Source organism: Panulirus ornatus, chromosome 25 (genome assembly GCF_036320965.1).
Source record: "Panulirus ornatus isolate Po-2019 chromosome 25, ASM3632096v1, whole genome shotgun sequence".
In the NCBI taxonomy this organism is placed as follows: Eukaryota; Metazoa; Arthropoda; class Malacostraca; order Decapoda; family Palinuridae; genus Panulirus; species Panulirus ornatus.
The window spans coordinates 4,927,902-4,943,438 of NC_092248.1; the positions used below are offsets into that span (position 1 = coordinate 4,927,902).

General features: G+C 42.3%; 1 protein-coding gene across 19 annotated transcripts in view; it reads left to right on the plus strand.

Moving 5' to 3' along the window:
• The first annotated feature begins 2,802 nt into the window (after positions 1 to 2,802).
• LOC139757189 (uncharacterized) overlaps positions 2,803 to 15,537 on the plus strand; it is a 145,513-nt gene continuing 132,778 nt past the window's right edge. For 3 of the 19 annotated variants that reach the window (XR_011714532.1, XM_071677327.1, XM_071677337.1), the window contains exon 1: positions 2,821 to 3,017. The gene's annotated coding sequence lies outside the window, so the exon portion shown is untranslated. Of the gene's footprint in view, positions 3,018 to 4,267; positions 4,597 to 4,635; positions 5,023 to 15,537 lie in introns of those variants that run through there. The other 16 variants (XM_071677333.1, XM_071677332.1, XR_011714531.1 and 13 more) reach the window with 15 other exon arrangements.

The window sequence follows — 15,537 nt, forward strand, 5'->3', positions numbered from 1 at the left end:
CACTGTATATAATCAGTTAAACGAATACTTTCATATGGAATGTGGCTTAATCAAATTAATCGTTCCTTGGTGTACTCAAAAGATTAATCATGCTGAAAATCAGTAGATCTGATCTAAACTGATGTTAAGACTTATATACTGGGATGATGGGTACAGCAATATATTCCTGACTCATGTATTCACCATGGCACACACTTCCCCAGCAAAATGCACCTGGGTCACAAACATCCCAGCCATGTATCTGAATTTTTCCTTTTGCTCGACATGGGCAGACTTTTTGGACGGGAGATGCGGGGAACAGGCTATAAGAATGTATGAACACAGTCCACATTTTTACACCTCCAGGTTTTGAACGCCGGTATAAGAATGTATGAACGCAGTCCAGATTTATAGCCCCCCCCCCAGGTTCTGAACGCAGGTATAAGCGATGGATAAACAAGGTTCAGACAGGTGAGGGTAGAGAGAGAGAGAGAGAGAGAGAGAGAGAGAGAGAGAGAGAGAGAGAGAGAGAGAGAGAGAGAGAGAGAGAGATTTTGAGGCGATAAAGGGACATCGATGTGTGCAAGTGTACCTGTGTACAGAACTGGGGGGCGCAGGGTGAGGTTCACAGCCGGTGAGGAATGCTTGATCCAAACATCATTGGAAAAGATGTTCGCGATATAGATACATAAGTTATGAGATTGAGGAATGAATAAGTAAATCAAGAGATGGATAGATAAACGTGTATGTGAACCTCCAACAGCCAGGGTCGAACCCGGGACCCTCTGTTTACTACAATATATGATTATAATGTGGGACCTTCTGTTTACTACATATATAAAGTAATTTGCTAATCAGCGAGAAACTGACCTCACCAGATTATGAATAAGTCTCGAAACATTAAACTTGACCGGTTGAGAGTTAAGGACTCGTGTCCATCATCATACTGAGGCCGCTCGACTTCCCACCTTCCAACTCTTCTTTTCGCTCATATTTCCCTTGATCCCTCCCACTACTCCTAGGAACCCTCCAGAGAAAACTACCTCCCAAGATATTTCAACAAACCCCTCCCAGATATTTCATCTCCCATAACCTGTGTATCTCTGGGTTGGAAATCGTGAAAGATATTCATAGCTTCGTCTCCAGCCACCTGAACTCTAGACGCAGACTCGACCAGAGGACAATATTTGTAATTTGTATCTTGATGTATGATACCCTCACGAGTGTGGGTTCAGGTCCTGTACCTTACTGATGGCCGTTTAGATCCATCAACATAAATACGTGCATATAAGTCAATCTATTAAAAAGAATTCAGACAGCTTTATTGATGATGTTAACTTATCATACTTTCCATATGTCTTATATCACATAAGTTCACCGTAAAAAAATATATATACATATCTATCCAGCTTTATTATGACAAATGAGTTATCAATATGTGTGCAACGAGTTTAGAAATAACATGTTTAAGTTTGAAGCTGACATATAATCATACTTTTCTAATGATTTTAATGACAATCATATACGTATAACAAAAAGAATCATATATCTTATCTTTTATACTGTTACGTCTTTGACATTAATAACGCACTGAGTCGCAGTATCCAAAGGAATGTGTATGTAAAGCCCTGGGCTGCTATGTAGGCCCGGGAGCCCAGAGAGGCTCCCTACATGGGGGCCGGGTTGGGTGAGGTATGGCTATGGGCCTCCCACATAGGGCCGGGTTGTGTGAAGTATGGTTACTGGCTCCCACAGTATTGACCTGATACTAGACACCCTGTCGCTCCCTATCGACCACGACACATACACACACATATATACGATCCACATTCCCTCTTCCCCCACCGCTGCTCAAACTCCTACCTGGGGATTCCCTCCCTGGCTACGTCCGTCTTGGCGCTTAAAGGAAACCCTAACCTTCCTCTAGCTGCAGGGAAATTGTGGGGAAGGAAAGGCGGGGAAAGAAGAGAGTTCATATATATTCATGAGTGGACAGGCGATCCAGGTGCGTGTCCCTAGCACGAATGGTGAGGTAGGGTTGTTGACATCAGCACCTGGAAGTACACAGGACCTGATCCTTTATCTTACATGTTGATACTCTTATCTGTATATGAACGGGTGAATACATGAACACACACACACACACACACACACACACACACACACACACATACACACACACACACACACACACACATATATCATACAACATACAAACCTCCAACAGCCAGTCTCGAACCCAGGGCTCCTGCGTGGCAGGCGTGGTTGATACACGAGGTACCTACCACTCCCGCCTGCCACGCAGGGGTCCCGGGTTCGAGCCTGGCTGTTGGAAGTTTGTATGTTCTATGATAGGACGTGTTCATATGCACTTTGTTCGTATATATCAATCGCCACCTTCTGGTAAATATCATATGGCCCGTAGCCTTAGGAAAAAAAAAAAAAAGAGGAGAATAGTCACATCAAAGTTATCTCAATTGATGACATTACAGTCACTTACAACTCCATTTTCATAGACTCGCTTCACTATGAATAACACTAATCATTAAGAGGTTTTTCATCCTATAAGTCTTACTCTGTGAGGGAATGTGAACCTATGATGCAGTCGGGTTTCCCTCCCTCGCTCCGCCGAACGGAGACACGTGGTCCGTAAGGGACGCTAACATACACCGCCTCACAGGCGTTCTCCCATTGGGCCATTCCATCCCTCTCTATCTTGCACTCGTGTCAGAATTCTTCGACCATTGGATCTTTCGTTTAGGTCGGTCTGAGGAGTGGGACTCGCCCTTCCGGGGGTGATCATACCAAATGTAATTCATCGTTCATGGGTCATACGACGCACTAGTGTATCGGGCAGGCGTCACTCCTCAGTTACTTGAGGTAGTGTGATCGAGAAAGTACACGTAGAAGGTCGTATCTTAGATTACACCTATACCTAGTGTCCCTATACTAGTTACGGAAGTGACTGACGTGTGTGTATTGTGTGGAGAGAGATAACATATCGAGGATCATCTGAAGCACCATTCTCCCAAAGGCTGGTAAGTATTCCGTGTGTGTACTGTATTGACTAACTCCCTCTCATGCACTTTCCCCCGTTTCATATCAACAAATCTCAACCAATTATCCAGTTTTTGACTTCGTTTGTCGAGTGTGGCGTAGATCGCGTCTTGTTTCGTGAGCAGGGAGGGGGTAGTTGGCTAGTTACATGGCTAGTTCGTGTTGGTGCTCAGTGTGTGTGTGTGGTGCAACTGCTTGTGTGTGTGTGTGTGTGTGTGTGTGTGTGTGTGTGTGTGCTCAGCAGCATTCGATGAATGGTATTGCACATGTGGTGGCAGACAATAGGGAGTATGTCTGTTGGTGTCACACCACGGCCGTAGCCGTGAGCTGGCAACGAGAGGGTTGCATGTGTGTTGGTGTCAGAGATGGTGGCAGCCATGAGGGTTGAATGTTGGCGGGTGTTGTCAGTGACGGTGGCAACGCTCTGAGCTGGCGGGCGCTGTGTGGCGATGCTGGGAGGGTGGGCAGGTGGGGATTAGGGCAGGTAGAGGCTGGGTTGAGCCTGACCTGACTACCTCACCACAACATATCCTTTCCTACCTTCTTTTTTTTACCATCCCTCCCTCGCTGCTTCATGAGGATACGAAGCAATGTAAATAGAAACAGACCACTGGTTCCGTAGCAAACGCTGTTTACGATAATGGAAGAGATCAGAAACACACAGATGACTATGCTATGAGTAGGAACACATGCAGATGTTTCAAGGAGAAAAATCTGTAATTTTTTTTATGTAACTAAGAATCTTCCAAAATATCAATCGTGACATTCGCCATCTAACCACAAATGTTGATACTTTAGAGATGAATTAAGATCCATACGGCCCTTGTCCATAAACCTGTTATCCACATATGTAGACAAATGTCTGATCAAAGCAAAGACATCTTACTGTACTGATTACGTACTACCATATCCTTCCATCCACTTGAATACTTCGACTATATCATCCCTAACTGGGTGGCTTTTATGACTGTGAACACCGAAAAGGAAGAATTCTTGACACTCGATCTTGTAGGAGAAAGCAACATCTTGCGATGCTCCCTTAGATCAAGCTCCACGTCCTAGGTAAGGTTAAGTTTGGAAAAAATTGGCGAGGAACTTCTCCCGCCAAACGTTTGAATTAAGTATCGGACAAACCGCCTGTTCCTAGTGACTATACCGTCCATGAGACTGCAAAATAAAGGACCGCATCCGATTTCTGACCCTCTCCCATTGTATTTCTTGAGGCCGTGAAAGGAGTTCATGTTGCTCGGAAGACTATCACAATATTTGTGGGTGTGGGTTTGAATTACGCAGTTTAAAAGAATATATTCAATGGAGTTAAGCATCAGTCGTGGGGTATTTAAACAGAAACTGGCAACTAGACGAAAGGCAACACACGAGAGTTGCTGTGCTGGCCTCCAGCGGCAGGCGCCGGTACCACATACGTGATGGAGTCAGTTATCGATGTAAACAGTGAAGTGTTTTTTCAGAAAACGGCGTCTTTATGCTTTACAAATAATAGATTTGGTCTGTGAGTGCAGTTAGTGGAACCTGTAGGCCGAAGTGCTACTTGACGACCAGGTAAGGACTAAAATTAGCGTAGAATATAACAGTAAAACAACATTTCTTGTCGAGTTAACCGGATTGCTGGGAGGCAAGTGTCCAGAACGAATGGATGATCATGTTATTATATGAATTATTAATCATTTAATGTATAATGAGATTTGTTGTTATATAGATAGTAGGAGAAGACGTAGGAGAAGGCATACCATATATGTAGTGTGATGATAAGTAGACTACGTATAATGTTTGGTTGGTTAAGCATGGAGCAGGTGCATTGTGGGTGATAATGTACACGAGATCCACCGGGTTTAGTCACTTTGAGGTGCTGATATTCCTGCTATACTGTATTTAGACGACATGCGAGAAAGACTTGGGGAAAAACATTTGTTTTAGACTTCGCCAGAATTTCAGGAGAAAGTTAGACTAGAACAGATGGACGAGCAAGTAAGTGATTATGAAGATTAATGACCAGTCGAGAAAAGATGACGGCTTGGTTTTTCCTTTGAATACCAGGAAGCCACAGACCATATATCTAGTGACTGATTAAGCCTACGACGAAAATCAGGAGGAGTGGCATGAAGTGTATCCTAGGACCCTGATGCATTATGGGTGATTACAGTCCTCTGTTCCACCAGGTTCAATATTTTAGGAACTCTTACTACTGACTTATGTAGACGACTTTGTGGAAGAACTTGGATAAACATTTTTGTTGTAGAATTCATCTTTACAGCTGTAGACAAGTGACTAGATGAAATGGATGATCAGATGACTATATGATTACTAATTTTACATTGAGGTATATAATGTTATTGATTAAGTAGAACGACACAGACCCCATATCTAGGACAAAATTGAGCATACTGTTACTGATATCAAGATGAGTGGCTTCAAACAAGTACATGGACCTAGATGCTGTGTGAGTGATTCAAGAACATGGTGCTGATTTATGTAGACTGCTTGCTTAAAGGACTACGATAGATAACGTTTATTGTAGAGTTTACCGGAATTTCATTGAGAACAAATGGACGATTTTTTTTTTTAGAGCATTGATCATCTAAGGTAGAATGAGGCATTTATTCTTATGGCTCAACTTTACGTGTGAGACGGCATATATATATATATATATATATATATATATATATATATATATATATATATATATATATATATATATATATATTCCGTCCTTACCACAGGGAAATGAAACAATAAGTTCCCAAGTGCACTTTCGTGTAATGATCACATCATCAGGGGAGATACAGGAAAGAAACATAACAGTCATTTGATATACAGTGAAGAGACATAGCTAGGACGCCATTCGGTTAACAGATGACTATCCGAATGGAGGTTTGGTTCTTTCAAGTCTGGCAACATGCATATCATAAGATTTATCGTGTGGACAAGAAAAAGAAGTTTACCAATTTTATCAACGATAGAACTTTCCAATTTGTATAAACCGTCACTTGTATTAATGTTACAATTTTTTGTGTATATAATAATGGAAGAATCAATGATATTTCTTAAGGTAGAAGAGATAGAGTTAATAACTGAGATGGCATTTCTCCAGTCAGCACAATGATCATAATTCTTAACATGATTAAACAAGGCATTTGATTCTTGTCCAGTTGCTTCAGTCTAAAAGAGAGTATATTTATGTTGCCTGACTGTAACAGAAAGATTCTTACCAGTCTGTCCAACATAAAACTTATCACAGTTTTTCATGATACTCTATAAACGCACCCTGCGGAACTTTCTGGTGAGTTACTGATTAAGATAATCTTTATAGTATTGTAGTTGCTGAAGACAACATTTACTGTAGAACATCAGTACAATAAACAACAAGACTGTAAAGAATATCTTAATCAGGAACTTACCAGAAAGTTCCTCAGGGTGCGTTTGTAGAATACCATGTAAAAACTGTGATAAGTTTTATGTTGGACAGACTGGTAAGAATCTGTTAGAGTCAGGCAACATAAATATACTTTCTTTTAGACTTAAGCAACTGATAAGAATCTTTCTGTTAGACTTAAGCAACATAGATGTAGTATAAGAACATGACGAGAATCAAATACCTTGTTTAATCATGTTAAGAATTATTATCATTATATTGATTGGAGTAATGCCATCTCAGTTATTAATTCTAACTCTTTTATCACGAGAAATATTATTGAATATTCTGTTATTAGATACACAAAGAATTGAAACATTAATTTTAGTGAAGAAGGTCTATGCAAATAAGATAGCTTTAGTGTTAACAAAATTAGTAAACTTCCCTTTCTTATCCACATGGTAAATTGTATGATATGCATGTTGCCCGACTTGAACACACCCGACCTTCATTTGTGTAGTCACATGTTTACTAAATGGCGTCCTAGCTACGTCTCTTTGTTGTATGAGATTTGCTCTTGGGAACTTATTTGATCACGAGCTCAATTGTCATCTCTTCCTATATATATATATATATATATATATATATATATATATATATATATATATATATATATATATATATATATTTATACACACACACACACGCACACACACACACACACACACACACACACACACACACACACACACACACACACACATATGTATAGCTGCAGCCACCCTGCTACCGATATAATGTCTGTTTTCACTACCATTTAATAATGCCAGCACCTCTACTTCTGTATCTACGACAACTTAGCTGCTGCCACCCTTGGTGCTGTTGGCAGCATTTCTACTTCTGTATCTACGACAACTCAGCTGCTGCCACTCCTGGTGCTGTTGGCAGGCAGCATTGATGGCTAAGGTGCTGGCAGGATTAATGGCGGTATTGGTGCATTGGTTGTCGGGTGAGTTGGCAGAGAGTAGCAACTGTGTTGGCAGAGATGATGGAAGCAAAAGTGATGGCCGATGATAGCCAACATTTGGAAAAAAAAATGATGGAAGATTTGTTGATAGGGTGTGATAGGGTGGTACTGGTGGTGGCAGAGGTGATAATCGTTGCCGAGTTGGTTGTTGAGGCTGTAGCAGAGGTGTTGGAAGGGATGATGTGTGGAAGAGGTGTTAACAGGGATGATGACGTTGGCTAGGGTGTTGGCAGTGATGAGGGACCATGCCACAAGTGTTGGTAGGATTTTCAGGAATACACGTGTCTTCCATAGGATTTATATATATATGATTCATGTTTGTAAGAATTGCCAATGAAATTCCCTTATTACTCTAGGATATGAATATGATATGTGTAACGTCAGATATGGGACATAGGATATGAATATAATATGTGTAACGTCAGATATGGGACATAGGATATGAATATAATATCTGTAACGTCAGATATGGGACATAGGATATGAATATAATATGTGTAACGTCAGATATGGGACATAGGATATGAATATGATATGTGTAACGTCAGATATGGGACATAGGATATGAATATAATATGTGTAACGTCAGATATGGGACATAGGATATGAATATAATATGTGTAACGTCAGATATGGGACATAGGATATGAATATAATATGTGTAACGTCAGATATGGGACATTCCCCTCCACATTGTCTTCGTCAGTAGATAGGTGTGCAAAGGATCCCTGTAGTGGTCACGGATGGTGCTAATCACTCGAGTATATGTTTTGGAATCTTGGATCATTATGGGGTTTAATGTTCTGGATTCCTGAGAGAGAGAGAGAGAGAGAGAGAGAGAGAGAGAGAGAGAGAGAGAGAGAGAGAGAGAGAGAGAGTGGTTGATGATACCATTCAAGCCCTCTGGGTCCTCATTCACCACCACTATTTCATAGCAATCTACCAGTAGGGGTGGTTGATTGGCTGTCTCCCCTCTGACCGGCCAGGGGGAGAGATGAGGCAAGGGAAGAGGAGGGGAAGCAAACAGTTAGTAGCTCAACAAATGAGTTTCGATTCCCGTAATGAGAGACATTAGTGTTGCTCTTGTAGGGAGGTTGAGTGAGGACGTGAAAGTAGCGTAATGACATATTTGGTGTGCCATTACTCTCTCTCTACATGTGTAATTATGAGTCAATATGTACATACATGTATGCTGAGGTAAATAGACCAGCCGTCTGGAAAGATATCTTTTGTCTTTGTTAATTAAAAGGAAATACATTCAGGAGTCTGGATCTCTCCTTGTATGGTTGGTACCACAACCCCAGTATTTAACCTGTTGGCTTTTTTTTTTTAGAGTCCCTCATGCTTATCTTCGCCTTTGTTTTGTGTAATTTGGAGACCGAAGCTGGAAAGAATAGCTGTGATATGGCCTTATTAACTCGTGAAAAATTCCTTTTGTCTCCTTTTGTATGGGACATTCTTGACGGTGAATATTGGCATTCTGTTTGCATAGTTCCTCACATTTATCATTACTGAGAGCTTTCCCCAAGATCCTACCCTTCAGATTTATGTTTGAAAGTTAAATTTCAGTGGCCGTATCTCTGATTACCCTATGACTTGTAGTAAAGATGATTTCTCAATCATTTAAAGTTGTTTTTGGACGTGGTTAGCTACCCTGGTTTTACTGACACCAAGTTTAATGATTATTGCTTGGGGTTAGACCCCTGTTTCTAGATCATTAGTTCTGATGTCAGCTCTGTCTTTAGCTTGTTATTGAATATTGTAAAGACATTGGGCCCCAGGACCAATCCCTTTGGTACCCCACTTGCCAATCCTAACCACTTGGATGCCTTAACGTATGATACGATCCGTTTTATGGTCTCATGGCACCTTTGTAATTCATATGGTGTCATGCACCACACTTGGCGTAATATACATCTTTTTGACCTCGTTTGCTGTCATTGGCAAAATAGTAACTTCTAATGGTGTTATATGGTATCTGCATGACATGGTATCATATGGCACACCATTGACCTCGTATGGCGTTATAAGTTAACTCTCTGGAGTCATATGGTGTCATAAGTCAACTATAATCTCGTTTGGTTTCCTGTGGCACCTCTGTGACATCTTACTGTATCCCTGGGACTTCTGTTATGGTGTCACTCTATACCTCAAGTTGCCAACGCTTGTGCCAGGATCTTTCTCGCGTCTTTTGTCCTCAGAGAAATTCAGCAGATATCACATCATTTTCTTCCCACGTTTGCTATTTCCACAGTCACCTGGAGCCACTTCTTGGGATTTTGGATAATGGTCTTCTCTCTGGCTTTTCTTGCTGCTCCTCCAGGCTTCCTGTTATTGCTGTTGGAGTCCTGGAAGTCGTACCAGTAACAGTAGAAGTAAAGGTTCTCGACTCATTAATCTACTTCATCCGGAGTATGATATCAGGATTAATCCCAACTTGATGTATTGTGAAGGTGTTTAGTTAGTGTCGTGACGCCAATTAGCTAGCTTGTGTACCTGTCAGGGACTAATGGTCGTCCAGAGGAGCCAGTGTGTGTGTGTGTGTGTGTGTGTGTGTGTGTGTGTGTGTGTGTGGTGCAACTGCTTGGAGTGAGAGTCAAGACGTGGCATCGTGTCTCTTCTCCCTCATCCGCTTTACTTTCAACCCCTACTCACCCCTCACCTCTCCTACTCACCTTCCTCCCCTCCCGCTCGTTCCTCTTTCCATATACATAATATTCGCCTTAAGGACCACACTTCCCAGTGTGGTAGGATGCCTTCAGGAGCCACACATCACCATGCTCCGTCCAGCAGGATGTCCTCAGGAGCCACATTTCCTAGCTCCTCCATCCAGCAGGATGTCCCATATTCCACATGCATGTGATCCCCGCTTGAGACGATTACGTTATCTGATGTATTTCGAGCGCCATACATGACTTAAATTTCTACGAAATTACCTGATTCTCCTTTAATCACGTACAGGAATTTCGAAGATAATTGTAGATGTTAATGGGAACTCTGAATTATTTTACCAATAGGGATATTATGATGAAAATAACGAGGGGAGCTCCAGTGATGAAATTTGTCCTGGATTAATAAAGTTAATGACATTTAAGATTCATGAACTTGGCCAAACTTGAGACTAAAGCAGCAATATAATTGCAAAGTAACCTCCACATTTCCACAAGGTTGATATTGATTGTATAAATGAATATGATGAACCGCTCAAGTTAGCGGGATGGAGACTTTTGAAATTAATGAGACTCTTGGGTTAAAAAGGTGCCAGATGCGTTGTAGCAGTAGAGGGGAGGTCTGTCCCGAAGACTGCCACAGTCACTCTTGTAGTTGGAGGTCTTCCCTAAAGACTGGCTAAATCACCCTTGTAGGTGGAGGTCTTCCCTGAGGACTGGCTAAGGCATTCTTGTAGGTGGTGGTCCATCCTGAAGACTGGCCAAGGCATTCTTGTAGGTGGTGGTTCACCCTGAAGACTGGCCAAGGCATTCTTGTAGGTGGTGGTTCACCCTGAAGACTGGACAAGTCACTCTTGTAGGTGGAGGTCTTTCGTGAGGTTTGGCCGAGGCACTCTTATAGGTGGTGGTCCATCCTGAAGACTGGCCAAGTCACTCTTGTAGGTGGAGGTCTTTCCTAAGGACTGGCCGAGGCACTCATGTAGGTGGAAGTCGTCCCTGAGGACTGGCCGAGGCACTCTTGTAGCTGGAAGTCTTCCCTGAGGACTGGCCGAGGCACTCTTATAGGTGGTGGTCCATCCTGAAGATTGGCCAAGTCACTCTTGTAGGTTGAGGTCTGTCTTGAAGAATGGGCCAAGCTGTTTTTGTGGGTGAAGGCCTGTCTTAAGGACAGGCCCAATCGCTTACAGTGTCATTTAGCGATCCTTCTGTTTTTGAATCGGTAAAAATATATGTCTGTCGGGGACTTCCTGTTAAGGCTAACGTCACAGGTAAGGTCATGGACCTGCGAACTCACAGCCCATATCATTGTGACAAAGGAACTAACTTAACTGGAAACGACTGAAATCGTTGAGACTATATACTCCCTGGAACGCAGGACGGGAGAGGCATTTCATCGCCAATGCCTGGAAATTTCAAAGAGGTATATTGCGTATCTTTAACATTCGGAAATAACACCCTACGGGCACACGACAGGTATGGAAGACACTGTAGAATACTTCTACTGGAATCCAAAGGTGCGATATGCGTAAAGAGAACACCATAAGCATCCGGGGCCCAAAACTCTTCAGCTCCTTGCCACCTACCATCAGAAACAGCATGGGATGTACGGTAGGGAAGTTCAGAAAAGCAGTGGACAAATACCTACAAAGTGTACCAGACCAGCTAGGCTATGTTTACACGAGTTTACATGAGAAAAGACAGACAACAGGAGGCCTGATTGGCTCACGAATGGGTTGTCTGGACAAAAAAAAAGTTTAATTTGGCGAAATAATGTAATTCCGCTCTGCTGTTTTTGTTTTTTTGAAGCCATCACCGACTACCATCTGCTGCACATTATCCTTCTAGTGTCCCCGTTAGCGCTGTCGTTAATACATTTATTCCTAGCGTTTTTCCCAGAGTACACCTGAATTTATAGTGCCATTGTACAAAGGCAAAGGGGATAAGAGTGAGTGCTCAAATTACAGAGGTATAAGTTTGTTGAGTATTCCTGGTAAATTATATGGGAGGGTATTGATTGAGAGGGTGAAGGCATGTACAGAGCATCAGATTGGGGAAGAGCAGTGTGGTTTCAGAAGTGGTAGAGGATGTGTGGATCAGGTGTTTGCTTTGAAGAATGTATGTGAGAAATACTTAGAAAAGCAAATGGATTTGTATGTAGCATTTATGGATCTGGAGAAGGCATATGATAGAGTTGATAGAGATGCTCTGTGGAAGGTATTAAGAATATATGGTGTGGGAGGCAAGTTGTTAGAAGCAGTGAAAAGTTTTTATCGAGGATGTAAGGCATGTGTACGTGTAGGAAGAGAGGAAAGTGATTGGTTCTCAGTGAATGTAGGTTTGCGGCAGGGGTGTGTGATGTCTCCATGGTTGTTTAATTTGTTTATGGATGGGGTTGTTAGGGAGGTAAATGCAAGAGTCTTGGAAAGAGGGGCAAGTATGAAGTCTGTTGGGGATGAGAGAGCTTGGGAAGTGAGTCAGTTGTTGTTCGCTGATGATACAGCGCTGGTGGCGGATTCATGTGAGAAACTGCAGAAGCTGGTGACTGAGTTTGGTAAAGTGTGTGGAAGAAGAAAGTTAAGAGTAAATGTGAATAAGAGCAAGGTTATTAGGTACAGTAGGGTTGAGGGTCAAGTCAATTGGGAGGTGAGTTTGTATGGTGAAAAACTGGAGGAAGTGAAGTGTTTTAGATATCTGGGAGTGGATCTGTCAGCGGATGGAACCATGGAAGCGGAAGTGGATCATAGGGTGGGGGAGGGGGCGAAAATTTTGGGAGCCTTGAAAAATGTGTGGAAGTCGAGAACATTATCCCGGAAAGCAAAAATGGGTATGTTTGAAGGAATAGTAGTTCCAACAATGTTGTATGGTTGCGAGGCGTGGGCTATGGATAGAGTTGTGCGCAGGAGGATGGATGTGCTGGAAATGAGATGTTTGAGGATAATGTGTGGTGTGAGGTGGTTTGATCGAGTAAGTAACGTAAGGGTAAGAGAGATGTGTGGAAATAAAAAGAGCGTGGTTGAGAGAGCAGAAGAGGGTGTTTTAAAATGGTTTGGGCACATGGAGAGAATGAGTGAGGAAAGATTGACCAAGAGGATATATGTGTCGGAGGTGGAGGGAACGAGGAGAAGAGGGAGACCAAATTGGAGGTGGAAAGATGGAGTGAAAAAGATTTTGTGTGATCGGGGCCTGAACATGCAGGAGGGTGAAAGGAGGGCAAGGAATAGAGTGAATTGGAGCGATGTGGTATACAGGGGTTGACGTGCTGTCAGTGGATTGAATCAAGGCATGTGGAGCGTCCGGGGTAAACCATGGAAAGCTGTGTGGGTGTGTATGTTTGTGTGTGTGGACGTGTGTATGTACATGTGTATGGGGGGGGTTGGGCCATTTCTTTCGTCTGTTTCCTTGCGCTACCTCGCAAACGCGGGAGACAGCGACAAAGTATAAAAAAAAAAAAAAAAAAAAAAAAAAAAAAATGAAGTTAAATTTATATAGTTTAACATTCACTACGTCCGACGGTAACTTATTCCAGTGCTCAACACACCTATAGGAAACGAAGCTTTCCTTCTCCCACGTCCGCACTACATCTCATAGCTTTTTGAGTATCATTCCATTTGTCCCGGGAACCGTATGGAGGCCTGTGGGCTGCGGCTCACAACAGCTTTGGTCTACCAACGACAGAGTCCCACATGAAGACCCTGAAGACCACGAGGGAGCATAAGGTCCCTCGATTATGACACAGAAGGGGTCAAACTCCTGTGCTAACTACTGATGGCAAAATGCTCAACAAATGTATGATAGAGGGGTGACGATAGTCATGACGTCATTCATATTATTTTTCCAGGAAAGGTAGGGGTAGTCCATGACGTCATTCATGAGAAGAGGGGAGTTCATGATGTCATTTATTCATAAGAGGGAGGGAGGAACAGTTCATGACGTCATTCATTCATGGTCAGAGGGGAATAGTCGCTTCATCAAATTCTTTTGTTATACATGGGATCGTGAATGAAATGACTGAAGGATTTCAGTCGCTCATTCACTGGGGCGACTCTGTTATTCACGGGGCCCCCCCTCAGTTATTCATGACTTGACTCGGGATCGATTGCTCTTACGCCCGCCAACGTCTCCCACTCGCTCTTGGCCACCGATGGTGCCATTCTGCTCTCTCTCTCTCTCTCTCTCTCTCTCTCTCTCTCTCTCTCTCTCTCTCTCTCTCTCTCTCTCTTCTCTCTCTCCCTCCGCGTTTACACATATACTCAAATGTACTCATATGTGTACCTATGATAAAAGAAAGATATATAGATAGATAGATAGATAGATAGATAGATAGAGAGAGAGAGAGAGAGAGAGAGAGAGAGAGAGAGAGAGAGAGAGAGAGAGTCATTATTCAGTGGTACTGGGGGAGGAGTCACTACCCCGACGTCAGGATAACTGATAAACTACATTTGATAATGAATGTTTTATATAAAGTTGTTTGGCTCGTAGATGGGACGAAACACTGCGAGTTGAGGGTTCTGTATGGAGGGGTTTTTAGGATCGGGAGTAACCTCAGAGAGTTGAAGAGTCTTTATAAATGGTTTTTTTTTTTTTTTTAGCATGCAGAGTAACCAGTGAGAGAGTCAAGAGACTTAATTATTATTTAGTCTTGGAAGGATCATTGTGGCTCTGATTCGTGACTGAATAACTCCTCATATGAAACATGATTCGACCCTTGTTTATCGTTTCGGGATTCATTGGCCTTAGAAAGTGTCGTCGTGGAGTTTGTCCATCGGTGTTTCATTGGGTTCGAAACGTTTGTTCTACTGAAGGTGTGAGACCCTTGCCCAGTGCACGTACCGAATCCTTATAGACGATACACGGTTCGAAGCTCGACTTCGACAATCGTAGTCCCCTGATTCACCGCTGAGATTGGTGTATCGAGAGGGCGGCTCACTGGATTTATGAGCTCATTGAGACCTCTGCAGCCTAACATGTTCCATCCTCACCATATTCGTGGAACACCCTCTTTACTGGACAATTTACGAACGCGAGAACCTCCATGAATATGCGAGTCTCAGAGTTAGATATATATAAGTAATGAAAAAAATGGAAATACTGGTGAAATTTTAGTAATGTTAATATAGTATTTTTTTTTTGGGGTTCATGTTGAAGGTTCCAGTCACGGGCAAAAGTCCACATCAAGGCCAGGCCTTAATTGAAATACAGAGAGAATTATGAAGCGGAAAAAGAAGAAAAAAAAAAACAAGTATTTGATGAACTTTATGAAGGGAAACTTTTTGTATAATTCTACATAATCTGTTTTAAACGTTTTAGATATTCTTTTCTTCATGCTAAAATGTGTTGAATAACCATTATGTGTTGTGGTTTACAGATTCCACAAAAATCAGCCAATCAGTACTTGGACATATTGTATTTATGCACCCACTTTGTCCAGAACTCCA